General features: G+C 39.6%; 1 non-coding gene across 1 annotated transcript; it reads left to right on the forward strand.

Annotated features, from left to right (window-relative positions):
* Positions 1-16,860: 16,860 nt before the first annotated feature.
* LOC132651661 (U6 spliceosomal RNA) lies at positions 16,861-16,963 on the forward strand. The gene has a single exon (XR_009589245.1). It is a non-coding gene; the product is annotated as a U6 spliceosomal RNA (small nuclear RNA).
* Positions 16,964-17,567: the final 604 nt, after the last annotated feature.

Below are 17,567 nucleotides of genomic sequence, written 5' to 3' on the forward strand. Positions count from 1 at the left end.
ACCTGGGACTAACATTAACTCCAAACCACAAGGGCATCACCCGAGACAGAAAAGACCCAATACAATTGCTGGAAGTTCCCTCTTATAAAGAAGAAATATTATTGTTTCTGCGAATGGCTGGTTTCTTATGGTCCTGGGTTCCCTCCTTTTCCCTTCTTGCCCACGCCTTATATGAGACAGCCTTAGGCCCTTTGCATGAATCCCTTCTAAAACCTGTTACTAAGCCCTCTGGAGGCTCCAACAGGCTCTTCTTGAGGCTCCGGCCTTACATCTTCCAGACCTAACCCATCCCTTCTCCCTTTATATAACAGAAAAAAGAGGGATATGCCCTTGGGGCCCTGGGCCACCAATTGGGACCCTCCTTTGCACCTGTAGCATATCTATCAAAAAAATAGACCTGAAAATCTAGGGATGGGCACCCTGTATTCGTGTCCTAGAGACTGCAGAGCTCCTTATTTGAGAGTCAAAAAAAACTAACTTTTGGGTCACCTATTACTGTCTTCTCTTCTCACAGTCTGTCTCACCTTTTAACATACAAAGGCTTACACACTTTACTTTCTTCCAGGGTCCTTTTCCTCCTGGTGGCACTAATGGAAGACTCTACCCTCATTTTTAAACCATGCCCACCTCTTAATATTTCAAGCCTTCCTCCTCAACCTAACTCTGACTATTCCCCATCTCACTTTTGCACTGAAACTTCAGAAAAACTATTACCCCACCCCTCACACACAGTAGGGCACATTGCCTCAGGCTGCCTATACCTGGTACACAGATGGCAGCTCCTTTGTACACTAGGGAGCTCGAAAAGCAGGTTATGCCATAGTGTCTGATACTGAAGTGGTTGAAGTGCAAGCTCTCCCAGCCCACACCATTAATCAACAGGCCGAACTAATAGCTCTTACCCAAGCTTTCCAATTAGGCCAAGGACAATCCCATAATATCTATACCGACTCTAAATATACTTTTCATATTCTTCTCTCCCAAGCTGACATCTAGAGAGAGCGTGGGTTGCTTAGCAAAGGAAGGACCAATAACCAATGCAGGCCAAATTATGGCAATGCTAGAAGCCTCCCATCTTCCCACAGCCATTGGAGTAGTCCACTGCTGTTCCCACCAGATGGATGATTCCATAGTTTCCAAAGGGAATGGCCAAGCTGATGAGGCAGCTAAGGCTGTAGCCCAAAAGTCCCAGATTCCTCCCTCCCACCACAAAACATCCTCACACTGAAACCGACATCTCCCCTACCATCTCCTGATACTTGTCAAATCCTGTCCTATCTACACCAGCTCTTCCATCCTAACAGTCAAGCTTTGTCTAACTTTGTTAGAGCTCACCTGCAGCCTACCTCTGAGAACTTAACACTTCCTAAAGACCATTACTGCTTCTTGTAAGATCTGCCAGACCTCAGGATATCATAGCCCCCTTTTTCCTACCCACCAAACAAGAGGCTCTTTCCCTGGGACTTACTGGAAACTTGATTTTACCAACATGCCAGCAGTCAAACTCCTAGTTTTTATGGAAATATTCTCAAGATGTGTGGAAGCTTTTCTTACTACTAACAAAAAACTTTAGACAGTTTCTGATCTCCTTCTCTGTGAGATTATCCCAAGTTTTGGAATTCCTACCTCCCTTCAGTCAGATAATGGCCCTGAGTTCACTTCTCAGATTTCCCAGACCTTATCTAAAGCCCTTAACATTCCTTGATATTTTCATATCCCATACCATCCCCATTCCTTAGGAAAGATAGAACTAACTAATTGATCCCTAAAAAACACTGTTGTTAAACTATCACAAGAGCTTCACATCAATTGGGTAAAACTCCTCCCCTTGGCTCTTTTCAGGCTGCGAGCTCTCCACAAAAACCCTCTGTCTATTTCACCTTTTGAGTTCATATATGGGGCACCAGTCCTAACTCCTTTCAGCTAAGTCCTCTCTCTCTCTGACCACCTGCTTACTCCCTTACTTTGTCATCTCTGTTTCCTTCTATGGGTCTTTACTGACCACTGTTTACCACAGCCATACACTAACCCCTGTCCATCTCCTATTAACATTGGGGACCAGATCCTTATCTCCCCTCCAAATCAAAGTTCCCCAACTCTTTCTCAAAGTGGCAAAGCCCTTTAAAGTTGATTCTTGTGACCCCCACAGCTGCTAAGCTTGAGGGCTTCCCTCACTGGATTCATCTATCCCACATTAAGCCTTTCACCACCTCTCCGCAAGATAATGCCCCTTACTACATATCAACTCCAACAGGACCTTGCTCCATCAAGCTCCAAAAGACACCAAAATCAACCACCCTGTCTCCAGTTCCAGAAGAATGAGGCCTCACCACACGAGCAGTGTTTGAGTCTACTGGATTGGATATGTATTTTTTCTCCTCTCCCTCTTGCCTATTTCTGTTAAAGGTAATTCCTATGTATGGAGATTTGGGGTTCAAGAAATGATCATTGATACTAAACAATCTCTCCAAATTGGGTCGACAAATTGTTCTATAGGAGGCTGTCGGGAGCCAATTGAGCTAGCCATCACCCCCTCTTCTATCCCTCCCCTCTTATTTGATAGAAATTTTGTTTGCTTTCTCTTGATCAAACAAAGGATTATTGCAAAAAAATGACCAGACAGGTATGGAGGCTGCCCATACTGGTCTTGCCAAATCCACTCACCAGCACAGAAGAAGCTCCTTCACCTGTATAAAAAGACCTCTACTTATACATCCAAGACCCGTGGGATGCCAGAATGGAAGCAGGCATCCTTGGAAAACTCTACTGCCACTACACACCCAATCTACTGATAAGTACTATCCATATCTAGAGAAAATATGTCCCAATTACCCAATATCTGGGAATGGGAGAATTAGAAAAGATAAACACTCCTCTAAGATTATTACCTCTCTAACATCCCCTCTCATGAATAACACAAACCTGTCATTTAATCTCCTACTTTGGACTCTGACCTCGGCCTACAAGCTCCTTAATGTGACCCAACTGGGCCATTTTAAAGCTTACTGGCTGTGTGTGCCACAGGGGACCAAGTCAGAGATATCACTGACAGCCTCTGCAGTGACTATGTCAAGCAACCTCACTTAACAATTTACTAACTGCCCTGACTCTAAAGTTGCCACAACCTCTTATCTTTCTCATATCACCCTCTTTGGCATGGCAAGCAGTTTCAAGGCATCTGGAACACACTTTGTAGGAATGCTTAGTTCCTTAGACTGTAATAAAACTGTAATCCTTGAAACCTCATCTCAATCCCAATGCCCTACCGCCAATAATATCTCGATTCTTTGTGGTTCTAATGTCTACCATCATCTGTCTGCTTGTTGGTCAGGATTTTGCGCTCTGGTACTCCTCTTCCCTGAGCTGGAGGTGATAAATGAAAGAGAGCCCCTAAAAATCCTGGTTGTGGACTCAAAGCTGCCCAGCAAGAGAAGAGGGCAATTCAAATCCTACCCCTGCTGGCTGCTGCAGTAATCATGGGAGCTCTAGGGACTGGAACAGAAGGATTAGCCACCTCACTATCTTTGTACTATCAGCTTTCTTCCCAGTTCATCCAGGACCTCCAAAAAGTGGCTCAGACAATACTAACCCTCCAAGGACAGATTGACTTGCTGGCAGCAGTAGCACTTCAAAATCAATGTGGATTGGATCTCCTCACAGCTAAAGAAAAGGTGGCCTTTGCCTCTTCCTCCAGAAAGAATGCTGTTTTTATCTCAACCAGCTGGGTATAGTAAAGGACAAAATCCAGCAACTCCAGACAGATTTACAAAAATGAAAGGAAGAGCTGGAGGTGTCTAGCTCTTGGGCCTTTCAGAATCCCATATGGAAATGGATTCTGCTCCTTAGCTATCATGCTAGTCTTTCTGCTTTTGCTTTTTGCACCCTGCTTAATTAACTTCCTCTCTACATTCTCCCAACAACAAATGCAAAAAATCTCCAGCCAAACCATTAATCAGTTACTCTTACAGGATTATCAACCTCTACCCACAGAGCCAGATGACTATGACCCCGATGGTGGAGACCAGCTGTACCCTGAGAAAGACAACACCCCTAATCAGCAGCAAGTAGCTTGAAGAGCAAAAGTCTTCCCTGTGCCCTTCCCCCACCATCACCCCTTTCTGACTACTCACTTTTTAACAAAACAAAAAGGAAGGAATATTGGGATCAGTAAGCAGGCATCTCTATGACTAGCCCCAAGGGACCTGACAAACCAGTTATCAGGCATTTGTGAAGCAACTAGACCACATTCTGACCACCTGGAACTACCCGCACATGCCCTGGCTCACCAAATAAGAGAACTCCTGGAGCCCCCCCTTCTGCCTCTTCTCTCTGCGACCCCTTTTCCCTTCCCCTAATAAACCTCCCACATGGAACCAGTCTCATGGTGTGATTTGTGAACCCATAGGGTAATCTTCATAGATGCACATTTCCTAACACACATGGGAAGTTATTTGTACCTGGAAGCAATGGAAAAGAAATATAATTTATATTATATGAATTTCCCACATAAACAACAAATATAAGTTGACAACTTTAATAATGACATTAACTTGAAGAAAAGATTCTGCTAAAAATGTCAGAGTTTGACTTTGTACGTCATGCTTTCCAGGAACTCTTTATGTAGCAGAGAATCCTAGCAATTAACTAGCGGTTACTCGGCTACTCTAGACATCATGAGGTCAGATGGCACCTCTGAACAAGCAGTCCTGGCATGAACACTACGTTTAGAGGATTTGTCTGGAGGAACACAGCAGGAACACAGCTGCTCTTGTATCCTAGGCATATAACACTGACCGATTTATATGTCCAGAAGGAAAATTTTTAAGTGAAATCCCAGAACAAGGAGGGTTCCTCACTGACCACTGAGTAGGACACAGCTGCACATCTAGCCAGGTCAGCCAAGACAACCCTGCTCACAGAGGGTTAGCAAAACAAGTGTGGTAAAGCAATAGTTGTCAAAGATTTTATTGCACTTCAATTCTCTTTTTACGCTCACTCTCATTCTCTGTTTCAGCCAAACAGAGAATTGTCTGTTTGGCTGACAGAGAATTGTCCCAGGAATTGTCAGGTTTCATCTTCTTTCCCTGCTGTTAATGACTAAATAACCCAGGGGAACCTACACCCTGCCAAATTATTATATCAATAAAATATGAAGGTCCTTTTAGTGAGTATGCCAGTAAATGCTCAGGTCAAAGTCACAACCTAGGATATTTCAGATCCAATACCACAGTAGGAGACCATCTTGTCATTCAGTACATTTCCCCTAATCCCATGCAATTCAAATCACCAGGAAGTGGAAAAAGATGGAGGTACTTCTAGGCTAAAAGAATATAGTTATCTAGATGGTTTTTCATTAAGTACAATGATTAAATTCCCAGCAACTTCCAAGGATTAAAGAACAGGACTGACAATATCCTTTGGGGAAAATGTGAAATATTTCCATATGGGAATATTTTTCAGCTAAGAAAATGACATCATGATATTTTCAGGCAAATGGATGGAACCAGGAAAAATCATCCTAGCTGAAGTAACTAAAATGTAGAAAGAAAATTATAGTATGTATTAACTTATTAGGTGGTCTCCTAATACTGTGTGCTAAAGTACCAATAGGCCATCTATTGGGACCAAACCAGTGTTCTACTAAGGGGATTGGCTGACAGTTAATTGAGTTTTTGGGCTAGGAAATCCTAAGTAAATTCAAGCAACCTAGGCTGATTTTATTAAAATATGGTGCTCTCTGCCCTCAACTGATAGATCAGTGCCATGATCTTGTACCCACAGAGATGCTTCCTTCTGCATCAAATGGGATTGTATACAGAGTCCCACAGCCCTTTATTATGCAGACCTTAAAACACACAGCTCTAAATGGAATTTTTTTTTTATGAAATTCTCTGTCCCCTCAAAGCTCTGGGAAACCTCCAGTAGAGGAGGCAGGAAGAGTGGCATAAATAGAGAGCATTGAGGACACAGGGAGAACAATGTCCTGAGAACCAGGCAACAGAGGAAGATAATACAGCAAGGCTTGATGAGACCTGATAAGCTATGGTCAGATAGAAGGGAGAGGATTGCCTCCCCTATCAGGGAACTAGAGAACAGGAATAGTGGTAGTTTAAGGAGAATGTGTTGGACTGGAATGATAAGAGAGAGTAGGCAGAAGCAGAAGGAATATAAAATGAACAAAACTTAATTAATAATCACATAAGAAAAACAGTGATCAAGGTGATGAGTATAGAGCTCCACAGGACTGATACCTACTTCTTGGAGGTGGTATCTGATTGCAGCAAGGATGAACTCAGTTTTCTTTAAGGACTTGCCACTGAGACTCTGATCATATTTTAATGAATATATGAACAACATTTACTTCAAATGATGTATTTTAAAAAAAAAAATATTTTAGTGTGACACAAGTGTGGGAATTTGAACCTGGGAGCAATGTATAAGTAGTGTAATATTATTTGTATGAAATTCCAACATAATCAAAAGAATAATAATTTGACAATATTTACAATGACTTTTGACATGGAGAAAAGATTCTGCTTAATGGAGGGCAGGATTTGACTTTGTAAGGCATGCTATTCAGGTTTGTCTAAAGGACCACAGCAGGAAACACAGCTGTTCTTGTGTCCTAGGCATATAACAGGGACTCATTTCTCTATCCTGAAGGCCAATCTTCCAGAACCAGGAAGATTACTCAGAGTAGGACATAGCTGCTGAAATGGACAGAGCAGTCAAGGTTATCCTTTCATTGATGGTTGCCAAACCTAGTGTCATACAGCCACAGCTGTAAAGTGTTTATTGCCCCTCAGTTCTGCTTTTACACTCAATCATCTTACTCTGTTTCAGCCAAACCAGTCCCAGGAATTGTCTGGTTTCCTACTGTTTTCACTGCTCCTAAGGACTCTACAGCAGGAAAACCTAGGCCCTGTCAGCCTATCATATCAATAAGATGTGAAGGTACACTTAGTGAATACAACAGTAACTGCTCAGTTCTAAGTCACAACCTACAAAATTTCAGATCAAAGACCACAGTAAGAGACCACATTGTCATTTGTACATTCCTCTTAATCCCACTTCATTTTGAAACTTTCCTACTTAGGAAGCCTTCCAATTAAATAAACATTTAAGTTTCATTTCCTACCTGAGAATGTCACAGAGGTAAACAGGAATAAAGGTGTATGATTGGATAGAGATGAGATAAAGGATTTTTGGGTTTCACAAGAAAAAGTCAAGTGTGTCAGGATTAAATATTCTGGACACTGAGGAAAGTTTGATTACTCATCACCATGGATACCTCAATATTCCCTCAGGTGCTGATTGGCTGAGAGGGAGAATGATGTCATGAAACAGGTGAAAGCCAGTTAGAGATTCAGGAGCCAGTCATTACAAGGAAATTTGTCACATATTTAAAGTGGTCATTATTAAAGTCATGTGTCTTTGACATGTTAATTTCACATTATCACAGATTCCATTATTATTTGTTTAATGTACAGATATGTCCTCAGTCAGTGAATTACTTTGTAGGGAAATGCTCCCTGACAATGGTAAATCCTTGAACACAAAGTGTTTAATTGGGACCTTTTTTATATTTTTATAGAGACCATCTAGGAATACTTCTGCAAGCAGTCATCATGTTGTAGTACTTCAGGAGAACTGAGAGCTTTTCATATTGTACCAAAGTGGCAGGCAGAGAGAGGTAGACAGAGAGAGAAAGAATGAGAGAGAAAGAGCTAGAGAAACAGATTAAGATAGAGGGACCAAGACTTACATAAACAAATATATAAAGTGACAGAAACTAAGAGACAGAGATTTCATTCTGTCTGTAACTTTGCTTAGCATATCAACCTCAAAGCACACCCTCATATATTATAACTCCAACAGGAATGATATTATCCAACAAGATCATCACTCCTAATCTATACAAGACATTTCCTCACTGGGGACTCCACATGTAAATAGAGAGCATCAAAGGGACATTGCAATTCAAATTACCAGGAAGTGGAAGAAGATGGACTTCTAGACTAAAAGAACATACTTATCTTCATATTTTTTTTCATTCATTAAAAAGACTAAAGTCTCATCAACTTCCAAGTCTAAAGATCAGGACTGACAATCTCCTTTGGGGAGAATGTGGATTATTTCCATAATGGGGTATTATTCAGCTAAGAAAATGACATCATGAACACTTTGAGGCAAATTGATGGAACTAGGAAAAATCATCCTGGGTGAAGTAACTAAAGTGCAGAAAGACAAATATGGTATGTATTCACTTATTAGGAGGTCTCCTAATATTGGGGATTAACTTCCAAAAGGCAATCTATTGTGATCAAACCACTGTTCCACAAGGGAAATTGTGTGGTAGTGAATTGAGTTGTTGGGCCAGGACATTCCATGAAAATTTTCAAGGAACCCAGGCTGTTGTTATTAAAATATGTTGCTCCCTGCCCTCAAGCGATAGATGAGTGACATGTTATTGGATCCACAGAGATGCTTCCTTCTGCATGAAATGGGATTGCGTACAGAGACCCACAGTTAGATATCATGCAGAGAGAGAGACCTTAAAACACCCAGATCTGAATGGAATTTCCCTATGAAATTCTCCCTTCTCTCAGAGCTCTGGGCAGCCTGCAGGAGAGGAGGCAGGAAATATGTCATAAATAGATGGAACTGAAGACACATAGAGAAAAATGCCATGGAGATTCAGGCCACAGAGGAAGATGATGCAGCCAGCCATGATGAGATGTGATAAGCTCAGTTCAGATAGAAGGAGAAGGAGGGTCTCCTCTATCAGGGAACTACAGAAAAGCACAGGGGTAGTAGAAGGTGGCTGGGTAGGACTGGAAGGAGAAGGGGAGTAGGCAATAGAGGAGATACAAAATGAACCAATTGTAATAAGTAAATATGTAAGAAAAACTGTGATAAAGGTGATGAAGTATAGGGCTCTACAGGACTGATGTTTTCTTCTTGGGGTGGTACCAGGGTACAGAAAGGATGAACTCAGTTTTCTTTAAGGGACATGGCACTGAGACTCTGATCATGTTCCAATGAATAGATGAATAACACATATTTCTATTGATGTATTTTAAAGGAAAAAAAATAGTGTGATACATGGGTAAGAATTTGAACCTGGGAGCAATAGAAAATGAGTGTAATGTATATTATATAAAATTCCCACAAAATCAAAAGAATAATACGTTGACAACTTTTACAATGACTTTTAATATGGAGAAAAGATTCCACTAATGGAGGACAGAGTTTGACTTTGTAAGGCATGCTTTCCAGGATTTCATTATGTAGCAGAGAATCCTAGACATCAACTAGTGGTTACCCAGCTACCTCAGACATGATGAGCTCAGGTGGCACCTCTGATCAAGCAGTCCTGGCACTAACACTACGTTTACATGTTTGTCTTGAGGAAATCAGCAAGAAACACACTTGCTCTTCTGTTCTAGACATATAACATGTACACATTTCTCTGTCCTGAAGGCCAAGTTTGAACTTTAAATCCCAGTACCAGCATGGTTCCTCACTGACCCCTGAGTAGGATACAGCTGCCAATACAGCCAGGTCACCCATGCAAACCTGTTCATAGAGGGATAGAAAAACTAGTGTGGAAAAGCACAGTCTGTTAAAGAGTTTATTGCCTGTTATCTCTCCTTTTACACTCACAGATCTTTCTTTATTTCAGCCAAATGAATCTCTGGTTTTCTTCTGTTTCACCTGCTCTTTTTTTTTTAATGACTACAAAGGGAAATGCTTTTATTTCTCTCCTTCATGAGACACTAATGCACTATTGGTGACCCAGTATTAACTGCTAATTAGTTTTATCTACACACAGAATACAAAAAGATAGAAACATATATTGGGCTATTTTAGAAATTCTGTCCTAATCCTAAACTAAAATTAACGATGTTTCTTAAAAAATGAAACACAAGCCAGTAATTCAGGTAAAAATTTTTGAATTTAAGTATTTTTTTCTTTTATTTTTCTTTGTCCCTACTTTTAAAGACTCAATATCCCAGGAAACCCTAATTCTGGCTAGCCTATAATATCACCAAGAATGTGAAGGCACATTTATTGAGTACATGAGTAACTGCTCAGTTCTAAGTCACAACCTAGAAAATTTTGGATTCAAGACCACATTATGAGACCACCTTGACATTCATTTCATATATTCACCTTAATCCCATATCACTTTAATAAAAATATTTTATTAAAGATTCATTTCCTACCTGACATTGTCACAGAGGTTAACAGGAGTAAAGGTGTGGGATCTGGAAAAAAGGATCAGATAAAGGCTTATTGGGTTTCACAAGAAAAAGTCGTGTGAACAGGATCAAAGGTCCTGGACACTGGTGAAAGTTTGTTTACTCCACTCCATGGAAACCTCAATCTTCTATCACCTGCTGTTTGGCTCAGAGAGATAATGATGTCATGAAGAAGGTGAGATCCAGTAAAAGTTTCAGGAGCCAATTAATAAAAGGCCCAAATGGATGGCCTGCTTGAGAGAAAGGCTGAGAAGCCCTACATGCCTCAATCTGAGCAGCTGAAAGCAGACCACCCAGAGATGACAATTACTATGTCCAAGACACTTAATTCAGGAATATTGAAACATATTTCTTTCAAGTGGTCAGTAATAAAGTCAAGTTCCCTTGACATGTGAGTTACACATTATCACAGATTCCATTATTATTTATTAAATAAACAGATGTGTCCTCAGTGAATTACTTACTGGGAAAATACTCCCTGAGCAATGAAACTCTTGAACAAAAAGCTTTTAATTCGGACATTGCTTCTTTTTTAACAGAGACCACCCATGATGTCCTGTCAGCAAGCAATCGTCTTATTGTAGAACTTAAGAAGAACTGAGAGATTTTCATATTAAACCACATGGGACAATGAAGAGAGAGGGAGACTGATAGAGAGAAGAGAGATAGAGCTAGAGAGAAAATTTAGAAATAGAGATAACAACACCAATAGAAACAAAGGTTAAAGTGACAAATACTGAGAGACTGAGAGAGAGAGAATCCATTCTGTCTGGTCACTTTCATTGGAACATCAACCTCAAAGCACACCCTCCTATAATGTAACCTCAATAGGAACTATATTATGTAGGGTGACCATAACTCCTAATGCTTCACATACATTTTGTTCCATCCCTCAGGATTTTATATATAAATAGAGAGCTTCAAGAGGACAATGCAATTCAAATCACCAGGAAGTGAAAGATGTTGGAGGGACTTCTAGGCTAAAAGAACATAGTTATCCTGATAGTTTGTCATTCAATACAATGATTATAGTCCCAGCAACTTCCAAGTTATAAAGAACAGGACTAACAATCTTCTTTGGTGAAAAGGTTGAATATTTCAAAGTATTCAGCAAAGAGACTGACATCAAGATATTTCAGGCAAATGGATGATGCAGCCAGCCTTGGTGATACCTGATAAGCTAGTGTCAGATAGAAGGGGGAGGAGGACCTCTCTTATCAGGGAACTACAGAAATGGCATAGCTGTACATGGAGGAGGCTGTGTGGGACTGGAAGGAGAAGGAGAGGACAGCAGAAGAGATACAAAGTGAACACATCATAATAAATAAATACATAAGTAAAACTGTGATTAAGGGGATGAAGTATAGAGCTCTTCAGGACTGATTTCTTCTTAAGGGTGGTGAAATGGTGTATTAAGGATGAACTCTGTTTTCTTTAATGGCTTTGGCACTGAGAATATGAACAATGGTATTATTAACTCATACCCTATTGTGACTTCACAATAGAATTATGAGATCACAATTCTATTATGAAATCACATTGATATTATGATATCATAATGCTATTACAACATCACAACATTATTATGACATCTCACTTGTATTATGTTATTACAATGCTTTGATGATATCACAGTGCTATTATGATATCAAAGGGTATTACCACACCATAATGCTATGATGATATCACAATGCTCTCATGACATCACAATGGTATTATGATATCACCAGGCTATTATAATATGACGATGCAATGATGGCATCAAAATAGTATTATGATATCACAATAGTATCACACCACAATGGTATGATGACATCACATTGGTATTATGACATCACAATTTTATTATGACATCCCAATCATAATGACATCATATTGTTGTCATGAAATCTCAGTGCTATTATGGCATCAAAATGATATGATGTTAAAAATATTTTATGACATCGTAATGTTATTTTGACATCACCATGATATTATTACATCAATTTAGTATCATGACATCCCAATGATTTTATGATTTCACAATGGTGTTATGACATCACAATGGTATAATGTTTTCATTATATTATGATATCATAATATACATGACTGACCCCTTAATATTCTACATTGGAACTCCTAAAGCTCATAAAATTTGGCACAGTGACTGGATACAAAATTAACTAAAAAAAATAGTAGCCCTCCTGTGTACAAAAGATAAAAGAGCTGAAAAAGAAATTGCAAAAACAAAAGATAATATATTATCTACTAAAGTCAGCCTCCTAACCAGCATATATATCCAGTATATATAAAGAACTAAAGAAGTTAAACTGCAAAACATCAAGTAATCCAATTAAAAAATGGGGTACAGAGATAAATAGAGAATTCTCTGCAGAGGAATATCGAATGGCATAAAAACACCCAAAGATATGCTCAACCTCATTAGCCATCAGGGAAATGGAAGAAACAACCCTAAGATTTCACCTTACACCCATCAGAATGGCTAAGATAAAAAACTCAAGAGACAGCACATGCTGGAGAGGTTGTGGAGAAAGGGGAACCCTCCTCCATTGCTGGTGAGAATGTAATCTTGTATAACGACTCTGGAAAGCAATCTGGCACTTTCTCAGACAACTAGGAATAGCGCTTCCTGAAGATCTAGCTATACCATTCCTAGGCATTTATCCAAAAGATTCTCAAGTACACAATAAGGACACTTACTCAACCGTGTTTGTAGCAGCCTTATTTGTAATAGCCTGAAGCTGGAAACAGCCCAGATGCCCCTCATTGAAGGAATGGATGCACAACTTGTGCTTAATCTACACAATGGAATATTACTCAGCAATAAAAAACAAGGAAATTATGAAATTTGCAGGTAAATAGTGGGATATGGAAAAGATCATCCTGAGTGAGCTATCCCAAAAGCAGAAAGATGTACATGGTATATATTCACTCATATAGACATATAGTATAGGATAAACCTGCTAAAATCTGTACACCTAAAGAAACTAATCAAGAGAAAGGACTCTTGCTAAAATGCTCAATTCCTATCCAGAAAGACAAAGAGGATGGACATCAGAAGAAGGAGAAAAGAGGGAACAAGTCAGAAGCCTGACACAGAGTACCTCTGCAAAGCTCTGCCCTGCAGACTATCAATGTAGATACTGAGACTTATGGGCAACCTTTGGGCAGAGTGTAGGGAATCTTAAGAAAGAAGTGGGAAACACTGAGATCTGGAGAGGACAGGAACTCCATAAGGAGAGCAACAAACCCAAAAAAATCTGATCCCAGAGGTCTTCGTGAGACTGCTATTCCAACCAAGCACTATGCATGCATATAACCTAAGACCCCTGCACAGATGTAGCCCATGGCAGTTCAGTATCCAAGTGGGTTCTATTGTGATAGGAACAGAGACTGTCTCTTACATGAACTGATTGGCCTGCTCTTTAATTACCTCCCCCTGAGGGGGAAGCAGCATTACATGGCACAGAAGATGACAAGGCAGCCACTCCTGATGAGACCTAATTGACTAGGATCAAAAAGAAGGAAAAGAAGTCCTCCCCTATCAGTGGACTTGCGGAGGAGAATACATGCAGAGTGTGGAGGAAGGGAGGGATTGGGACAGAAAGAGGAAGGGAACCACGGAGAGATACAAAGTGAGTAAAGTGTAATTAATAAAGAAAAATAAAATAAAAAAATAAAAATGAAAAATGGCCATCTTATGAAAAGCAATCTATATATTCAATACAATTCCCATCAAATTACCAAGAGAATTTTTTACAGAAATTAAAAGAAAAAAATCTCCACTTCATATGGAAAAAGGGAAAAAAAGGGAAAAAAAAAACAAAATTGCTAAAATACTTCATACCAGTAAAAGATCTTCTGGAGGTATCTCCATCCCTGATGGCAAGCTATACTATAGAGCAACTGTAATAAACACTGTATTGTACTGACATAGAAACAAAATGGTAGATCAATGGAACTGAACAAATGATCCAGAAACAAATAAACTTATGGATACCTGATTTTTGACAAAGATTCCAAAACCATACAATGGAAAAAAGATAGCATCTTCAACAAATGGTGCTGGTCTAACTGGTTGTCTACATGTGGAAAATGCAAAGAGATCCATAATTATCACCTCCACAAAACTAAAGTCCAAGTGGATCAAAGACCTCAACATTCGATTTGAAGAAAAAGTGGGAAATAGCCTTTTAATTTATTGGCACAGGAGACAACTTCCTGAACAGAACAGCAACAGCATAGGCTCAAGAGCAACAATCAGTAAATGGGACCTCATGAAACTGAAAAACTTCTGTAAAGCAAAGGACAAAAGAAACAAATACATACAGATTGAAACTCTTCATAAACCCTTTATGTGACAGAGGCTAATATCCAGTATCAATAAAGAGCTAAGGAAATTGAAAAGCAACAAATCAAGGAAGTCAATTAAAAAATGGGGAACAGAGCTAAACAGAGAATTCTCAATATGGAAATATCGAATGGCAGAGAAACACTGAAAGAAATGGGCAATGTCATTTGCCATTAGGAAAATGCAAATCAAAACATCCCTGAGATTTCACTTTACAACTATGTAAGATTACACCTTACAAGAATGGCCTCGATCAAAATCTCAAGTGACAGCACATGCTACAGAGACTGTGGAGAAAATGGAACTTTTCTCCCTGCTGGCAGGAATGTAGAATTGTACAACCACTCAGGAAATCAATATGGCACTTACTCAGACAACTAGGAATGATGCTTCCTCAAGATCTAGCTATACCACTCCTAGGCATATATCCAAAAGAAGCTCAAGTACACAATAAGAACATTTACCCAACCACATTTGTAGCAGCTTTATTTGTAATAGCCAGACAATTGAAACAACCCAGATACCCTTCCCCAAGTAAAATGGATACAGAAACTGTGGTACATCTAAAACAATGGAATATAACTCAAAAATAAAAAAATAAACAAAAAACAAGGAAAATATAAATTTTGCAGGTCAATGGTGGGAACTGGAAAGGATCATCCTGAGTGAGCTATCCCAGAAGCAGAAAGACACACACGGTATATACTCACTCATGTACATATAACATAGTGTAAATCTACTATAATCTGTACACCAAAAGAAAACTAATCAAGAGGGAGGAGTCTGGCAAAAATGCTCAATCCCTGTCCCAAAAGGCAATGGGGATGGACATCAGAAGTAGCAGAAAACAGGGAACAACTTAGGAGCCTGCCACAGAGGGCCTCTGAAAGACTCTGCCCTGCAAACTATCAATGCAGATGCTGAAACATATGGCCAACTGCTGGGCAGAGTGCATGGAATCTAATGAAAGAAGTGGGAAATAATAAGATCTGGAGAGGCCAGGGAGCTCCAAAAGGAGATCAACAAAACCAAATTCTGAGCACAGAGGTCTATCCTGAAACTCATATTCCAACCAAGTACCATATAAGGAACATTCTAGAATCCCTATATAGATGTAGCCCATGGCAGTTCAGTGTCCATGTGGGTTCCATAATGATGGGACTGCCTCTGAAATGAACTGATTGGGCTGTTCTTTAATCACCTCACCCTTATGTGGGAGCAGCCTTACTAGGTCACAGAAAAAGAAAATACAGCCACTCCCGATGAGACCTGATAGACAAGGATCAGAGGAAGGAGAGGAAGCCCTCCCCTTTCAGTGGACTTGTAGAGGGCATTTGTGGAAGATGGGGACAGAAGGTGGCTTTAGCAGTATGTGGGGTTTTATGGAGGAAAACAAAGTGAATAAAGTGTAATTAATAGAAATTAAAATAAAAATATTAAAAAGACATAATTCCTTTTGGATTTATATTATAGGAGGGTGTGCTTTGAGCTTGATATGCCAATGAAAGGGACCATACAGAATGGTATCTGTCTCTAGGTCTCTGTCACTTTATATCTTTGTATCTGATGGCCTCTGTCTGTCTATTTCTGAATATGTCTCTCTACCTCTCTTTCTCTTTCAGTCTCCTCTCTGGCTGCTGCTTGTGGTTCAGTATGAAAAGCTCTCAGTTTTGATGAAGGACTACAAAAAGATGACTGCATGCTGACTTGACAGCATGGATGGTCTCTTTAGATCAGACCTCTACTCTTGCCTGATGCGTCCAAAACAAACAGGGGGATACTGTAGAGAGCTGCGGAATGTTGTGCCTTAAAGATGGAGCTGGTTGCCACCTTCCACCTTCCCGATGGTGAGTGCTCTCTGTCACGAACAATTCCACATTTGGCTAAGGCTGAGGATCTGGCTTGCTTCCATGTATGTGGACCTATCTGCATTGCCCACGAGGCACGCTGGGGTTGGCTACCCAGAGGCTATTTAAGCTGTGGGCTGGCTTTCCCCAGGGTCAGATGATTGTTCAAGGTTCCTGAATAAACTGCATTGAAAAAAAAATACAAGCAATGTCCCAATTATACATTTTTTCTTCAAAAGTTTGTCTTGCTCAGGGAGTATTTTTACAGAAAATAAGTCACTGACTGAGGACATATCTGTGCATTTAACAATTAATAATTGAATCTCTGATAATGTGAAACTCGGAAGTCAAGTACATGCGACTTTATTAATGACCATTTGAAAGAAATATGTGATAATCACTTAGGCAGCAAATATATTAAAATTGGAACGATACAGAGAAGATTAGCATGGCCCCTGCTTATGGATGACATGAAAATTCATGTAGCGTTCCATATTTTTGTTGGAGAAATTAAAGAAAAAACTAAGAAGAAATTGTGGAGAGAAATACTCAGTGAAGAAAACAGGAACTACAAAGGTAAGCATATACAATAGTCTACAAGAGATGGAAGAAAGAATCTCAGGTGTGAAAGATAAAATGGAAGAAATCAAAGTATCTTTAAAAGAAAATGTTAAATATAAAAAAATTCCTGACACAGACAATCCAAGAAATTCAAGACAAAATAAACTGACAAACCCTAAGAATAAGAGGCATAGAGGAAAACTAAGATTCCCTCCTCCAAGGCCCAGAAAATATTTTTAACAAAATCATTGAAGAAAATTTCTCCAACTTAAAGGAGAGGCCAATAAGAATAGAAGAGATCTACAGGACACCCAAAAAATTAGTCCAGAAAACCTCATGCAACCTAATAAAAAAAAGAGTAAATTCACAAAAAAAAAGAAAAAAAACTAAAATATGCAAGAGAAAAAGGCCAAGTATAATGGCAAACCCATGAGAATCACACCTGACTTCTCAACAAAGACTATGATAACCAGAAGGGCCTGGACTAATATCACACAAACCCTAAGAGAACACAGATGTCAGCCCATACTACTATACCCAGCA

The sequence above is a fragment of the Meriones unguiculatus genome (genome assembly GCF_030254825.1).
Source record: "Meriones unguiculatus strain TT.TT164.6M chromosome Y unlocalized genomic scaffold, Bangor_MerUng_6.1 ChrY_unordered_Scaffold_23, whole genome shotgun sequence".
NCBI classification, from domain to species: Eukaryota; Metazoa; Chordata; class Mammalia; order Rodentia; family Muridae; genus Meriones; species Meriones unguiculatus.